General features: G+C 43.7%; 1 protein-coding gene across 3 annotated transcripts in view; it reads left to right on the top strand.

Moving 5' to 3' along the window:
* The first annotated feature begins 3,338 nt into the window (after positions 1-3,338).
* Positions 3,339-15,842, top strand: part of RGS6 (regulator of G protein signaling 6) — a 293,290-nt gene continuing 280,786 nt past the window's right edge. The window contains exon 1 of one of the 3 annotated variants that reach the window (XM_075754298.1): positions 3,339-3,652. The gene's annotated coding sequence lies outside the window, so the exon portion shown is untranslated. The remainder of the gene's footprint in view (positions 3,653-15,842) is intronic. The other 2 variants (XM_075754296.1, XM_075754297.1) reach the window with 2 other exon arrangements.

The raw sequence follows: 15,842 nt of genomic DNA on the forward strand, positions 1-15,842 counted from the left end.
CGGCTTCTGCTCTTCAGAGTTTTCTTCAAGCACCGGGAGAGGGGGATAGTACTGGCAGAAAGTTAGCCATACCTTCTCCTCCTTTTTTTCAGGTGTTCACAGGAGAACACGCTGTGCTCTGCCTCCCTTCACCATGTGAAGAAGCTCTTGAAATACCCTGCAGGCTCCCACTGCTGAGCTGTGAGTAAGAGAGTTAGCACGGGCCCCGTGAGGACGCGTAACTCTGGTGTCATAGCTGCTATATGTAGCGGTTGAAAGTTGCATGATAAAATGACCCCTTTACAGCATGAGGATAATACAACCTTAGGAGAGTATTACTAGGTGTGGGGGAAGTTTTCTCCTGCTGCAGTCTTCAGTAAAAGATAGGATAACTTTTTAAAAGGTGTGTTTTGGTCATTCAAATTGGTCTCTATGATAAAGTAAAGCTGACCAAATATTTTCAGTGTAAATGTCAATGAAAATCAAGCTTGGCTTCTTTCGGTTTTAATGATGTATTATTACTGATAGCTGATGTTCTATACCTGGTGCGGACCATGGTGGTCTCTTCTGGCTTCAAGATCTCATCACAAAGTACAGCAGAGAGGGGATGACAAAACTCTGCCCTCCTGGCTGGAAAAATATGCAGCAGTGCCTCGCCACTCGTTCGTCCCCAGTACTTACTGAGCATAACAAAGCGTTGCAGATGGAAGGTCTTTTTCCGCAAACATTTCTGTACGTGCTTAGTTCTACATCAACTCGAGATGTCCCACTGATCTAAACGGAACTGGTCCTGCATCTCTAATCATACTCATCAAACCACTGGACTCTCCCGCTGGGAAAGAGGTTAAACTGAGGAATGATCTCTGTGATGAACCAAGTCTGACTACATTGTTTTCGGCATAAGGATCAGTGCAAGTAGAAACCTACCTTGGTTTATTTTGGTTTTAATTATGTATCATTTATTTTAGTAGTTAATGCATGAAATTAAAAAATGTTGCTATGCCATTTTTATTTAAAGCAGTTATTACTTCAAGGGACCAAAGAATAGTTGTTACTTCAGAGACCCCACTAGATAAAGATTAATTTAATTATAGTTTAAAATGTGGAAATAAGACATGAAATATTATCTAAACCAAAAATACCATTTAAACTATTTTCATTTATCATACACCTTTCCTTTTATTTGTAATTTTTGGTTACAATTTCTTCTGTTGAGCATGATTAAAAAAACCACAGTGGTCACTTTTACTTTAATGTTTCCAGTCAGCTTCCTTTCTCAGCATCACGTGCTGCCATAGTACAGTAATACTCGGCCTGGAAACACTGCCAGGAAACATATTCACAATTTCTTTGAACTGCAATGTTAATACACATGTGAACTATTTTCTGTCAATCCTGTATTTTGAAAATGACATTTCTATAGAACTTGCATTTTAGCCTGAGTTAACCTGATAAATTTAAGCACTTAGACCTGTTAGAACTGCACGTACACTCCTTGAGGCAGCTGGGAGAATAAAGACTGTGTAGAACAGAGGTGAATAAAGAACAGAATAAAAACTGTCTAGAAGGGACCTGATACAAGACACTGAAATATTTCATCCTTGGTGTTACATGAAGTCACACTCCAGCATAACTTGATAAAACTACCGATTTGAAATGCTTTGCTGAGAAAATATCTGCAAAAAACCTATTCTGTTTCATAGGCAGTCACTCTCCTTCCTTTGTCAGAAAACTTTGTGTGGCAAACAATATATAACATGCGTAGGTTCATCTGAAGGGAATGACAACAAGTAGTTTAAATTCAAACTGGATATAAATGGAAATATTTTTAGATTAATTTTATTTCAAATAAGTATCCAAAAAATATCCTGTGTTGTTTCAGAAGTGCAATCTCATTGAACGACAAAATCAGGGAAGGTCCACCAAGATCAGAAGGTTTTTAACCTGCTGCAGAAGGTTTTAAGTGCCTACGGCTGAAATCTGAATCAAATCAATTGAAACAACACCCTGGGAAGTCCAGTAAGGGTCAATGAGCTCACATGAGGCACAACGCCAGAATTTTGCCACTAAGATGCAGTTTTGAGTGTGACAAGGAAATAAATGCATCATCTGTGAAGATGAAGGACCTTGTATAAGAAGCGAGCACGGGCAAGCTGAGCAGGCTGGAACCCGGCATTTGCAAGACTAAGGAAGGAGTAGTCAAGAATTGCAAAGATGGAGATATAGATCCAGTAGAAATGGAAGTGATGCAGAGTTGCACCTGACATAATTTTTTCCTGCAGAACTTATCATTTCAATTATTGAAGCAGTTTTGTGTAGAAGTCATCACCAGAAAGTCAATGTGCTAGGCACGCCACAACCATAACATAACAGGACATCCCTGCACAAGATGTTTTTTAGTGTTGATCAGCAGGCTTACGAAACACAAACCTGGTTTTGATAACATCTAAATGAGGTAAATCTCTGGAGTGCTAGGAAAGGGAGGAATATGGACACTGCACCGGGGCCTTTAAGACAGGGTATGTAAGTTGGTAAAGTAACCTTTCCTCTGTGGAGCTGGCAGCCCTGCTGTGAAGAGTTTCAACTTCAAAAATAAGTCTGATGTGTGGAAACCAAACCTTGGAAACGCAGAAAATTTCGGGACAGAGACGGGCGCGGATGGCTGCTGTCAGGGGTCTGGCCCAGTGCTTTCCAGCATAGCTCTTAGACCTGAGGGCCAGTTTTGGGGGAGGTGGGCTTAACTTGCCTTCTGGAGGAAAAGGAAAGGAATAAAAATCTTATTCCGTCCAATAGAGAAATTGGTGGAGAATATCCACAGGAAGTATCCAAGCTACTTTGCACATCTAATTAATGTATGGAAACTCATCCTAGCTAACAGCAGCAATTTTGTTTAAGCTGTGGTGCCTGTTACGACCGACAGTGGTGGGCTGAGTCCTGGGTTCCTCGTGACCCCAGGCTTTAGCTGTGACATCCTGAGTGTTCGAGGAGCACGACCCAGAAATAAGGCTTTCGTGGTTACAGGTGGAAGAATTTTGCTTAACACCTTAACAGTGCAATACAACACATAAATCAGAGTGCCAGGTAGATGTAAGGCCTGTCCTCGGCTCCTTGTCTTTCTTCAGAGCTGCGCTAAGTCGCCCAGAAGCAGCCGAGGTGGCGGGATGGGGGGGCGCGGGGAAGGGGGCTGAAGTTTCCCTGCGCCACCGGCAAAGGGCGATAGGCTCAAAAACGGGGGAAAGCGTCTTCTCCCGGTGCCGGTGCCGGGCGGGGGAGGTGTGCCCGGGCTGCCCGCAGCGGGCGCTGCTGCTGCGGCGGGGCCGGGGCCGTCACCGTCCCCGCGGCCCCGCCCGGGCCACCGCCCGCCCGGCGCGGGCTGGGCGGAGGGTCGGGCGGCGGCGGCGGCAGCGAGGGGCCGGCCAAGGCGGAGGGGTGTGTGGGGGGGGGCGCGGTGTGCCAGCGGCGCTCCGCAGGCAGGATCGCCCTCGCCGCCGTCCCCGCCGCAGCCTGAGGGGCGCTGAGGAGAGCGAGAGATTTTTGGAAGAGGCGCGGAGAAGAGCCCCGGGGAAACCGCCGGCCCCGCCCGCAGGCTCACGGCATGGTGCGGGGCCACCCCCGTCCCTGAGGAGAGGCGAAGCGGGGGGCGGCAGGGGACGGCGGCGGCGCGGTTGCTAAGGTAATGGGAGTGGGCTGCGCTCAGGGCTGGGGCAGGGGCTGCGCCCCCCGCGCCGTTATTTTCCTCTCTATACGCGTTTGTTTGGCGGAGCGGTTGTCGCTCGGCTCTGCCCCCGCAGCCAAGTCCCCGTCCCGGTTCCTCTGTGGAGAGCGGAGCCCCAGAGCCCCGGCCCGGCGGGAGGGGGCTGCCCGGGCGGCCCCGAGGGGGGACTTTGCCCCGAGTTGGTAGTACCGGACAGATGCAAGGCGGTGCGTGTGGTTTTTATTTTTATCTATATATATATCTATATATATATCTCTGTGTGTGTGTGTGTGTGTACTGGCCCGCGCCGCTGGGCGGGCGGGGGAGGCTGTGCCCCTTCCCGGGCCGGGCCGGACCCCCGAGGGCGCCGCCGCTGCTGTTCGCCCTCCCGGGAAAGGGGGCCCGGTCTCGGGTCGCAGCCCGGGTCGCTGGAGGCGCCTCGGCTCTGCCCGGGCGGTGCGGGGGTGCCTTCTCTTCTCGGGGCTCGGTTGGGGTTTAGGGGATGCGGTGTCCCAGCAGGTACACGGGCTGTGCCTGGGGAGCCGGGGCTCGGTGGGGACGCAGGGCAAGGTGTGGTGCTCTGCAACCGCAGAGCTTTTTTGGGGGAGGCCTTGGAGAAGGATGAGGGGGAGCAAGTACTGGGGTACGGTTTGAAGAGGAATCTGGTGCCCCGTGGGAAAACTTGGAAACTGTTTCGCTTCGGTAGTATGTGGCAATAATACACTTTCATTTGCCGACAAAGTGTGTTTGCATGAAGACAAATCGGTGTGTGAGAGTGAAGCTGCCAGGCACTCTCCTCCAAGAGCCTTAATCTCCTGTGACACTAAAAGCATCTCCTTAGTCACTAGCTGCGACAGCATAAATAGAGAAATAGGTTGCGGGGCCAGCAAGGAGCTTCAAGGTTTTTTTTTTCCTGAGGAAGATGGAGTTTTTTGTATAGATACCGGCATGCTGCCGCTTGTATAGTATAGACATAATAGCAGTCAGGGCTGCTGCTCCGAGGAGCTGGCTACGCCTGTGGCTCTGATCTTGTCGTCCCATCTGCACCAGCGCTGCTCTCGCTGCCGGACACGGCCCTCGCTGGGACAGCCGGGGTAAGTTGGGGGGCTTGCCAGAATGGCATCCCAATTGTAGGCTGCGTACTACAGAGCAGTGTGGCACTTCCCAACACTTCCCTGAAATTCAAGATTATGGATATGTATGATTGTTTTTTATCTGCTGACTGCCAGTGTGTAGGGATAGGCAAGCAGGAAAATCTGTCTTTGATAAATAAAGCTGTACTGTAAAACTCACCTTTGTGTTGGCGTGTTAAGCTGTACATCAGTGGCTTCCCACCCCAGAGAAAGCTACGTTTCATTTGTGTTTGTGTGTTTCTGTGGGAAGTGCTTTGAGAGCTGTGAGTGTGAAAAGCGCTTTGTAAAGGTATAGTGTTATTTGTAATTGCTTGCTGAAGAACATAGTGAAAGAGGTTAACTGTAGTTCAAAGCTTTGGGGATTTAAGGCATTTGCTATCATCATAAACATTCTTCAAGGTCAATTTGGGTTTATTTTGAAAGGGAAGGTTGTATATGTTTGCTATCATCCATTTCTTTCTCTTTTTAAAAATTTTTTTTTGAATGCCAGATTTATCCTAATCTTGCAGATTGGAAGATCTAGCAATTGTTTGCTGTGTGGTTATGATCCATAATACTTTCTCACCAGCTGACTGGGAACACTTTCACTATACTTCCTTGTAACTCTGCTTTAAAAAGAGGTCAGATGTTGAAGAGCAGTTATTGACTTGGGGGCATATGGTTACAAGCACAGAATAATAGTGTTCATTGCTTGAATGTGTGTGTTAAATGCTGAAGAAACTGTTTAGACTCAGCCAATATTGACTTTATTTTTAGATGAGCTGTTCCTTTTTCTAATAACCTGACTGATAGAATAATTAATGGCAAACATTCCAATTTCTTTCCTAACTGGCTACAAGTGTGGTGGAGTTTAGCCCTTATTTTTTTCTGTTTTGAACTCTAGAAGTGAGCAGACGGAGGAAATAGTTACTAGTTATGCATCTCATACTAAGGTTTACAGTAATAGATGCGTGAAGATTGCTGTTCGCCTATCTGACTGATTGGGTTTTTTGTTGTTTTGTTTTTTTCTGGCTGCTTCTTACTACCCTTCCCTTCTAAGAAAAGTCATAATAAGAAGCTGTATATAGTCATTGTCAACATCACTTGCCTTAGTTTCTCTCTGATGGTTCCTGTGCTGCAGGTAGTGCAGATATCTGTTTTAATCAATGACACCTGAGGGTAAGGGGAAAAGGTGTGTCCTCTTAAAGCAGTGATTACCTCCTTGCTAACCCTTTCTAAGGTGTTTCAGTGTCTAGCATGTAATTCTGGTGGAGCCCACTGGTATGACAGAGGTAAGCAGAGCACTGTTCATTCATGGGATTAACTCTGTGTTGGTTAACGTTTCCGAGGCAGCTGGAAGAAAGCTGAGTGTATGGCCTGGAAATGCTGTTATGGTCCCTTTGAGCAGCCAAGAAGGGGAGAAAAGGAGAGGGCAGTCCTGTCCCAGCAGACTGCAGCAAACTAGCAGATGGCAGGGAAAGAAAAGAAGCTGCTGTATGTGGAGTGGCAGGAAGACAAAATAGCTGCAGTGTGTCATCCTAACATGGTACATTAGGATACTATGTTAGCCTGTGGCGAAGCTTCTGAATCTTGCAGTGCCGTGGCTCAGGCTTCCTAATGGAAATACAAGGGGTTTGTGGGGTGATTATATTTTTGTGGTCCTTAGTAACAATATGAGCCTCTGGCCTTTCAATAATGAGGGATAACTATCCTGGAGGCTCTGGCCTCTGATCTAAATCAAACCCTACAGTTGTAAAGCAGAGGCAGAATGAGGGTGAGCTGCTCCTCCTGTGCCCAATGTCACAAGAGTGCAGTTTTGCCCTTATGATTGGTTAGTGTGTTGTGTGTGCTCATCACCTGGAGCTTCAGTCACCTTTCTGCAAGCACACCTAGGCTCTCTAGAGTGGAGATGGTATGAACAAACAGGTCCACTTCACCGAGCAGCTCTGCTCTGTTTCAGGGTACAAATATTGCATCTAGTTGCCAGAACTGAAATGCTCCTGGTTCCTCATGGGACTCCTCTCAGCTTCTTAACAATTGCATTATTATCTATGTCAATTCGAACCACAGTATTATAATTACAAAGAAAACCTGGGTACAATAAGAATATTATGTTGATGATTTGGAAGACTGTTTCTTCATGTCAGTCTTTGGAGTGCTGTCACCAGTGTGGCTTAAGCAGCACTCTGCCAGCTGAAGTATCCAACGAGTTGTAAGGGAGATAACGTGGCCCTGTGTTACTACTGAAGGTGTAGTAGTACTTTTAACCCTGAACACTTGTGGCTTTCTGTATTAGAGAAAAACTGACTAGAGCTGTGCTGGCCAAGCACATTTCAAAAACATTTAGGTGCCTGTAGGTGGTGATGGACACCACCTTGGGTTTTCAGAAGCATCTGGACAAGTCAGTCACTGGGTTCCTGTGGAGTTTCACATCTGACTTCCTCACAAAATTTCCTCTTTGCATCTTTGAGCACTTATGTATAGTTGAACATCTGTCTTCATATTCTGAACTAAATTATTATGTTCCTACACCTCTAACCTTTTTTCCCTGCAAATTTCTGCCTCCACTCTACGTCTCTTAACTTGCTATGTAGCAACTGTGAAAGCGCTGCTTGCAGTGTGTCCTTGAGGTGGTGGATTTATGGGGGTTTAGAGGTGGCTGGAATGCACACAGTCTGAAGTACTTTATAAAGATACGTCAAATTTTTCACCCTTGAAAAGGTAATAATAGATTTATTGTGGAGAATTCTAAACTATGTTTGATTACAATTTTCCTGTAATGACATAGTGACTTTTAAAGTTTTAAAAGGATGATATTAATGTTAGTTAATCCACGGTATTTTCTTTATTTATATAAATTTTGCCATGAAAAAGACTTCTCCGTGATTTCAGTTACTGTTTCCAGCTGGAGTAATAGGGTATTGTGGTGACTGGGGAATGAGCTAATTTCTGCTGTTGTGCTCTATCTATGAAAAGGAGCAAGAAAGAGGGGCTAATTTGTGTTTTCCTCATTGGTTGTCAAGCTCTAGAAAGATCGTGGAGTCAAGAGAGACTGCTGCTACCCACTTGTGTTGCATCAGATCTCATACTATTTTTTAACATCTCTGTAGCTGGTGGCAAAGAATGTGGAGAGAGAGAGAGAGGTAGATTAAAATTTCAGTGAGCAATAAGGTTCTGACATTTTGATGTCCCAGGAGCTCTGCGTTGTCACGCTGGAAACAGCTATCTGTTCCTAGACTCAGCAGCAGCAGAGTAAGACACAGGTACTGCACTTTGCCTATTCAGGGGTGGTGGGGACCATGAGGTAGGTAGGCAGTGAAGAGGAATTAGTGCTATATTTTTGCCAGGAATCTTCAATTACACCTTACAAACATCATCCCAGTAGAAAGGGACGATGTTTCATCTTTTTCACTGTGCTTATAGAATCTGGCATCAGCGGTGAAAGGTTCACAGGGTAGTTAAAAGCTCCTTAGATTGATTATGACAGACCTACTGTGCTATGGGGATGTGTGTTGAGCAAATGATAACTAATGGTTTGAAAGTCAGGGCGTATATGTTCAATTTATTGCTCTGTCATCCATTATGTGAATGTGGGAAGTCACTTAATTTCATTGTGATTTAATTTATCATTTTGTAAAAGAAAATAATATTTGCCTCTGTCACAGATGAGCAACTAGTTTTAGAGTATGCCTTCACTAGCGTAATGGCAATCTGGCGTATGCACGTATTAGCTCAATTAAAGGAACTGTCTTTATAGGAGTATTACAGTATAACAGCAGCAGTAGTAGTAAAGTATATTAGTATTTATAGTGTAGGTAGCATATATTAGTATTTACAGTAGTCCAGTTACAGCACTGTGAAGTTCAGGGTAGATGAACCACTGCAGTGGGATTTGTAGGCTCTGTTGAACTGTGTGGGTGTGTGAACTTGAGATAGCTAATTCAGGAGTGGCTTAGATGGTTTTTTTACATCGCAATTACTGAAGTGATTTGGACGTAATTTGCATCTGAAAAGGTTGTGTGTTGTTGTAATAAACAACAGGGCAGTGAAATCGTAGTATATTGTATTATGTCCTTGAATATCTGAGATGCAACCAGTTGTGTTCCTTTGCACCAGGGATATTGCATGGTGCCACATCTTCAAAAGCACCTGTGTTTTTGGGTAGGAATTTTCCCATTTTATTTGATTGCAGGGTACTTGCAATTTTCCATCCTCTTGAGAATGAACAACCAGCAAGAAGTCTCAGCACTTTGGGGTGTTTTAAATGAGACTGTGCAGTCACTGATCAATGCAGGAGTGGATTGGTTGTTATATCAACTTGCATTAGACTACTGGAAAGGGAGCTTTATTTTAGCAAGCTCTGTTTGGAACAGGGAGTTTAGGTGGAGTAATTCTGAATGTGGAATCTAACAGGTACTAGGGCCTATTTTTTTTTTTATTTTGATTTTCTTGTCAGCCTGTACTAGAGCATCCATTAGTTTGTGCTTCTTCTCATTCAGTATTCTCTTTGAATCAATCTTCATCAGTTGTTTTCAACTTGCTGGATACAGTGTAAAATAGAAAATGCAGTCCATCCCCAGATGTAGCTTACTATAGTTGCAATTAATACTTTCTATGGTGCATAAAGTACAAGGAACTTTCAGAGATGGTGTATTTGATGGACCAACTTCAAAGATCGGATGCTCTCAGCACACCTTAACTGATCTAAGGAAGATGATTTTCCAGAGAAGGATTTTTACTGGAGAAGGGATTAGAAGTCTACCCTCAAGCTCTGTATTATCAGTGCAGTTACTCATTTTCCACAAGGGATGATTCTGGCCAATAAGTTGGCATTGTTGTAAAACAACAAAACACAGCTTCAGCCTTCTCCTTCACAACTGCTTCTTGCAGACTGATAATGCTTTATAAATACTGCAGTAGTTTGGGATCACCAATTCAGATGAAGTTCAAAGTTGGGCTATATCTATCTCTTTGCATTTCTAAATTTGTATAGCACTGACACTTGTTTCAGTTAAATATTCAGCATATATTTGCTGTTACATTCTATGTAGCTATCCTTGGTAACAGCGTGTTGGCTCAGAGCCTTTGCAAGAGCCTTTGTGCTCACAGTAGGGTTTTTTTTTTATTTTTATTGGAAGGCAGATTGATTACAGGTGGATACTTAATTTTGTTCTGAATTCTTTGGAAGAAGGATGGATGCATTGGAGGCAGTTTCTTCTTGGGTAACATTGTTCTGGTCTGTTAAAAGCAAATTTGGTATGCAAGTGCCCATTTTAACAATTGATTTCATAAAGGGAAAAATTTGCCTTGTTAATAAGCAATTCCTGTGCCAATATTTGCTACCACCCATCCCCATTCCATTATTCCTTTTAGTTGTCTTGCTTTCCTTGTTTATCTATCTGTCAAAGAATAGATTGAAAACTCTGAAAGTGTGAAAGGTCTTCTTTTTAAGTCAGCAATGCTTCCAGCACACCTTGGGTGGATGGATCAGAAAACTAGTAGTGTGTTTTTCTCTATATAAAAAAAAAAAAAAGAGGAAAAAAAAGAAGAGAGGATGCCTCTAATTAGGCATCAGGGAACTCAGGACCTACTCAGTGTCAGATGCCAAGAAAGTTACTTGATCTTGGCTTTCACCCCAGGTTTCCTGGATGTAACATCCAGTTGCAGACAGTATTTTCAACATTTTAAAATAGCTACAAATATCTGCAGACTTAAAAATATATAGAATCAAAATGGGGTGTGGCTTCCTGGGGAAAAGGGAGAAAAGTAATCCTCTTCCATGGTTTATCAAGAAGCAGCCTGATCATCTGCCAGGTGACTGAGACAGGTCACCTGTGGCTAACACAACTGGAACAATTGAAACTGTCCGTCCTTCGTGTTGTCTGTTTTATACGTATATGACAGAGTGAGTGCTACCACATTTGTCACAGATGGAGAGAAAATTGCTCAAGACCACAGAGAGCCCTTTTTTGGAGATGGTACAAGGCCTTGGTGATCCCTGGTTGGCGTTGTTCTGCTTAGACAGCCACACAGTGAATATTTACTCATTTTGTTAAAGGACATACATAATTGGGAACAGCATGTGATTGGAGAGGAGTACATACAGAAACCAGCTGCTCACATTGGATTACACAGTGGGCTGAGTTTAAACTTGTAGACTGTGTCTATCTGCAGGAAGCCAAGTGACATGGATTGCCTCATGTCTGACAGCCAGTTCTGTCCAAGAGATGGCTGTGTCCACAGGGCATATCCTTGACCTGAGGGGGTCTCCTTGGGCACCAGACGATATCTCTGTGGCCCAAAGATACAATGATCATTGTGTGTGTCTTTTTCCAGGTACGGTGTTTAAAAAAGGTGAGACTGTCCTGCAGCCCACCAGAAGGATGAGGTTATGTATTGCATGACTTGAAGCACGGTGGGAGGCTCTGTTGGACTGCAGGACCTAGTGGGAGACTGCTGGAGGAATGGATAAGAAGTAGGGAGCCAAACCCTTTGTAAGGTCAGCCATGCTGACTCTTGGGAGCAAATGGTGATGAGTGAGAACTGTGTTCCCAGATCTACGTCTGCAGCCTGGTTTGGAGCTTTACAAAAGAGAACCTGGGAGCAAACTAGCAGTTAAGCAGTGCTGGTGATCAGGAACCTGGAGCTTGCTCCCTGCCCTAGTACTGTGCGGCAGTGTAGACATACCTATAGGATGTTTTGAGGCAAACTTTTCACAGGAAGCGCTCAGTTACATGTATGAAAGGAGACTGCACCTTTAGGAAATGTCTGTATGAGTAGTAGAAATTGGAAGTCTGTGTCTTCATCAGGATCTCAGTTTCCTTAAAGAGAAGAAAAAGGGACCGTTCCAGAATTGAGTCTTTTCTTCCCGCTCAGGCATGGCGAGGCAAGAGAGTCAGCTGTTTCCATGCCTAGATGTGTGCCTGTCTTTTGTCCTGCCAGTTGCAGAGCAAGAGAGGCGTTGAGCTCCAGTACATCAGCACAGGGCTCCCTGTGAGCTGGTACCTCAGAAGGAGGAGAAATGGGGTCCTTTAGAACCCATGAATTCTCCCAGTACAAACAAAACTGCTTTCTCATAAACAATGAGGAATTTGTTTGACAAAAATTTGAACTTTAAGTGCAGTTGCTGGAAGTGTTTATACTTTGTTCCTTAAAAAAGGCAACGGACTGAATATTGTTGATAGTACTGCAGTGTTCAGCACTTGCAAGGAGGGGCTGAAGGTCTGGGATAATCTTCCACTGGGAAAGTACTTTCAGAGAAACTTCAGTTACAACTTGATGTCCAAAACAGTCATTGGAAGGATTTTTAGATGCTTTTGGGAGCTGTACTTCCACTGATTGAAAGCAGACTCCCTTTGCTGCTTCTCTGTGCAGGTGAGCAACGCTGTAGTATCCGGAGTGGCACGAGACCCTTCAACCTGTCACTACAAACTGTGGCGTGGCTCCCTATGTGGGAATGCCCAGCCCCTGTTTCACTAGCCCTTATTTCCTCCTCAACTTCTGGTTCAGGAGGGGAACATGCTTGCAGTCTTGTTCCGCTGAGCGCAGCGGTCAGCAGTGGTGTATAATAACCACATTTCCCCCTCCTCACCAGTAAGAATACTGGAGGAGATGGTAGAGTTTTGATCTCTGCTCCAGTCTTCCCAGCTTTTGTCTGATTCCGATGGATGTTGTATCAGCTCCTGTCTGGAAAGTCATACGGGTTTACTTCTGAAGGAAGAGCAGAGGTGAACTGTGCAGTGCTCTGACTGAGCTACACCAGTTGAAAGTAGACTGCATCACCCAGCTTGGACCTGGGGATCCTCTGATTGATGTATTCGTCTTGGTAAACACGATGACTTCTACAACACACTGTATGTTGTCCTCTAGTATACACACTTTGCTTGGCATACCCAAGTCCTAGTTTAATGAAGTAATAGTTAACCAGAAGAGGAACATGAAGCTATGAGTTTGGTTCTTTCCAGTGCAATTCTAGAGAGACTTTTGTAATGTATGTGAAATACCAACTTTAATATCAATGGGGACTAATCGAATTCAGATAGAGCGATTTATTTATTTATTTATTTTTCCCCTCTGTCTCTTCCCTCCTGCCACCTTAATAACATGATCTATTAGATCTACATATTCTAGCAAACCAGGTAGGGATTTTTGCTATTAGATAATATCAGTTCAGCAAGGCATATGGTTATCTGATTTATCAGGCACTTTAAAGTCATGTAGTCTAGATGTATTTCACTAATTAGAAAGAAATCAGCTAGGTATTAATGACATGAAATTTTACTCTGTGGTTGTGTGCTAAAGCTCCAAATATCTCGTGACGTGACATTAGCATTACATGTCAATGATAAGCATAAAGGTAACTTCCACTTATTGTCACCCAAAATTGTATTTCAGCTGAGTGGTGCTGATGGATATTTACATGGGGATTCATGTAGTAGATTCTGTTTTCTAGGATTAAATTTATGCATATTACAACAAAATATCTCATTTTATCTCAGATGTGCAAGAGATGTTTTGCACTACCAATTTTGCTTATGAAGATGAGAGCTTATTTATTAAAATACAAGACTAGTCTAAATATGCCCCTGTATTGGGGCTGCTAAACACCAATGATGTTTTCAAGAAATAGAAAAAATTCTGCGAAACAAGCTAACACTATACTTACTTTATCTATTATCTGTAAAACCCAGAGTCTATAAGGGCTTGGTGGGGTAATTTCTGTCAAGCACATAGGTGTTTGTGCCTATAAGAGTTTTCTTACAGCGGTCTTATTTACAATAGTTTTTTCTCACAGTAGGCAAGATATTTTAGAACATTAACGAGAAGCTCTTAATTTACTGCTTAGCTGTTTTCACTGAATTTACATATACACAGGGATTAAATGCTGACAGTGTTTATGCACAAAAATGTAAAGGCTATTGTCTTTGAAATTTTATTATTAAACTCCTGTATCAAAAGTCTAAAGAGGTAAGCTGTGGGGAAAAAAAAAAAGATTTTTCTTGGTTTTCAGAGCATTTTTTAAAATTGGTTATTCCAGTTTAAAGGAGTTCACTGATATTTTTGTAATGTATGGGAGCCGTATCTCTTTGCAACTTCTGGGTTTTGGGAGAGTTTGAGGAGCCTGATCAGATAAGAGAGAGAGAAAATTCTTACCATGATTCACTACATTTTGTCAATGGCTACCTATGTCATCCAGTGTGATTATGTTTCTCAGGAAAAAGCAGAACTGTTCTGTAATAAAGAATAAAATTTTTTTTAAAAAAAAAAGGAAAAATCAGCAAGGAGCAAATGCACCCTCTCTTTTTAGCTTATTTTTGGGACTATTTTTTTTAAAGGCTTCATATCTGTATGAAGGCATTTTATCCATAAACAAGAAGTTGAAGACTGCTGGTTTGCTCCTTGTGTGTGGTAGAGTGAGAGACTGGTTAGTACAAATGGTTTTTCAATTTTTATCACTTTGGCTGCTGAGGAGTCTGGATTGCTGCAAGCATAGCTATTGTCAGGAAAACAGCATCTTTTGAACCTGAGAGTTGGAATTCAGAGACCATTTATTTTTTGAAGGTACGCGTTTGGATTTAGATTGCTGGTGTGTAGATGCAGGCTGGTATGAGTTAGCTGCTGGCAATGTAATAAACTGCCTCTAGGAGTAAGAAACTGATGGTACTCTTCAGGTAGTAATTGGTGAAGCTCTTAACTGGAAGCTGTGCGTGAGTACTTTTAATTTTTTTTAAAATGTAAATAAAATGTTTGTTTTCACCTGTTTCAGCTGTATATAATTGAAATGTCTGTATAAGACCGAGCTGGATTCTCTTCTGGCTGATGCATTGTAAATATGCTTAGAGAAAGGTTTAGACGGCAGATCCTGTTTGTAACCTGTGTAGTGACGTTGGGTTGACTTTCTGCTGGCATCTTGAGTAGACTGGGCTGTCAGTGAGAAAAAATTTATGTAAAAAGAATACATTTCAATAGGATTGCTTGGAAAAATTAGTCCTGAGATTCTTTCATGCCAGGCTACAGGGTTTTGTTGGTCTGTTTTTTTAACAGAGAATTATGCAAGTCAGATGTGGACTTTTGCATATCATTATATTAATTAAAGAGTTGCCAATGCAGCACGTTAATATAGTATTAGGGTAAGAAAGCTGTACTTTGAATGTGAGCAGTCTCTTTTGTGTTCACAGCAAGTAGCCTCCATCACTGGAGCCCTAGGTCTGGGGCTCTCTGCCCTTCTCCCTGGTGGCCTGTACTGCAGGCAGAGATGAAGTGGTGCTCCCTTGGGGCTACGCTGATGTTGCTTCTTGGTCAGAGGTATTACTGCATGGCTGGTGGTTTGTGGGGTGTGAAATGAGTGCCAAAATCCTCAGGCTGGTGAGAATGCCCTGTTTGTGAATTGGTTGGAAACCAGGCTTTAGCATGGCAGGAGTGCAGGGAAGCAGTCCCGCATCCTGGGTGCTGAGCTCCACTCCATACCTTAAAAAGCATAGGTGTAATGGGATCCATGGGCACCCAGCATTGCTGTGCTTTCACCTTGAAGAGCCAAGAGCATGCCCGTGTCTGATCACTGTCTTATTTTCTCTGTAGTCTTTTTTTACCTCTAGAATAAGCATGCCATCTAAGAATGGATTTTGTGTTTTTTAAAAAAGCAGTCTAAAAGAAAGGGAAGAAACTTGGGTAATTGTCAGAGCCCTGCTAATTCAAGGGCCCTGGGGGACCCCTGGTCCAGGGGCCCTGCTAAGGCTCATCCCAGCCCCAGCAGTGCCCAGGCTGTGTGGAGGGGATGCCACGCTTGTTTCTGCTCCGGCGTGCACCTGAGTCCTACCTTGTCTCCTGCGACATCCATCCTGCTGTCACTCCTGCAAAGGGGGCCCTGCTCCTAACCAAAACCCAGCAGGAGTTGCTGGGCACCAGTGGGGAAGCACTTTTACAAATTTCTGTCTGCCAACAACAGGTTTGTTTGTATTGATTACCTTTTGTAGCTCTTCGGAGGCAGTCAGTGGCTCCCTCGATGTCACAGTGAACAGCATGATAGCCACTGCTGTGTATTGCACAAGATGTTTTGT

The sequence above is a fragment of the Balearica regulorum genome, chromosome 5 (genome assembly GCF_011004875.1).
Source record: "Balearica regulorum gibbericeps isolate bBalReg1 chromosome 5, bBalReg1.pri, whole genome shotgun sequence".
NCBI lineage: Eukaryota > Metazoa > Chordata > Aves > Gruiformes > Gruidae > Balearica > Balearica regulorum.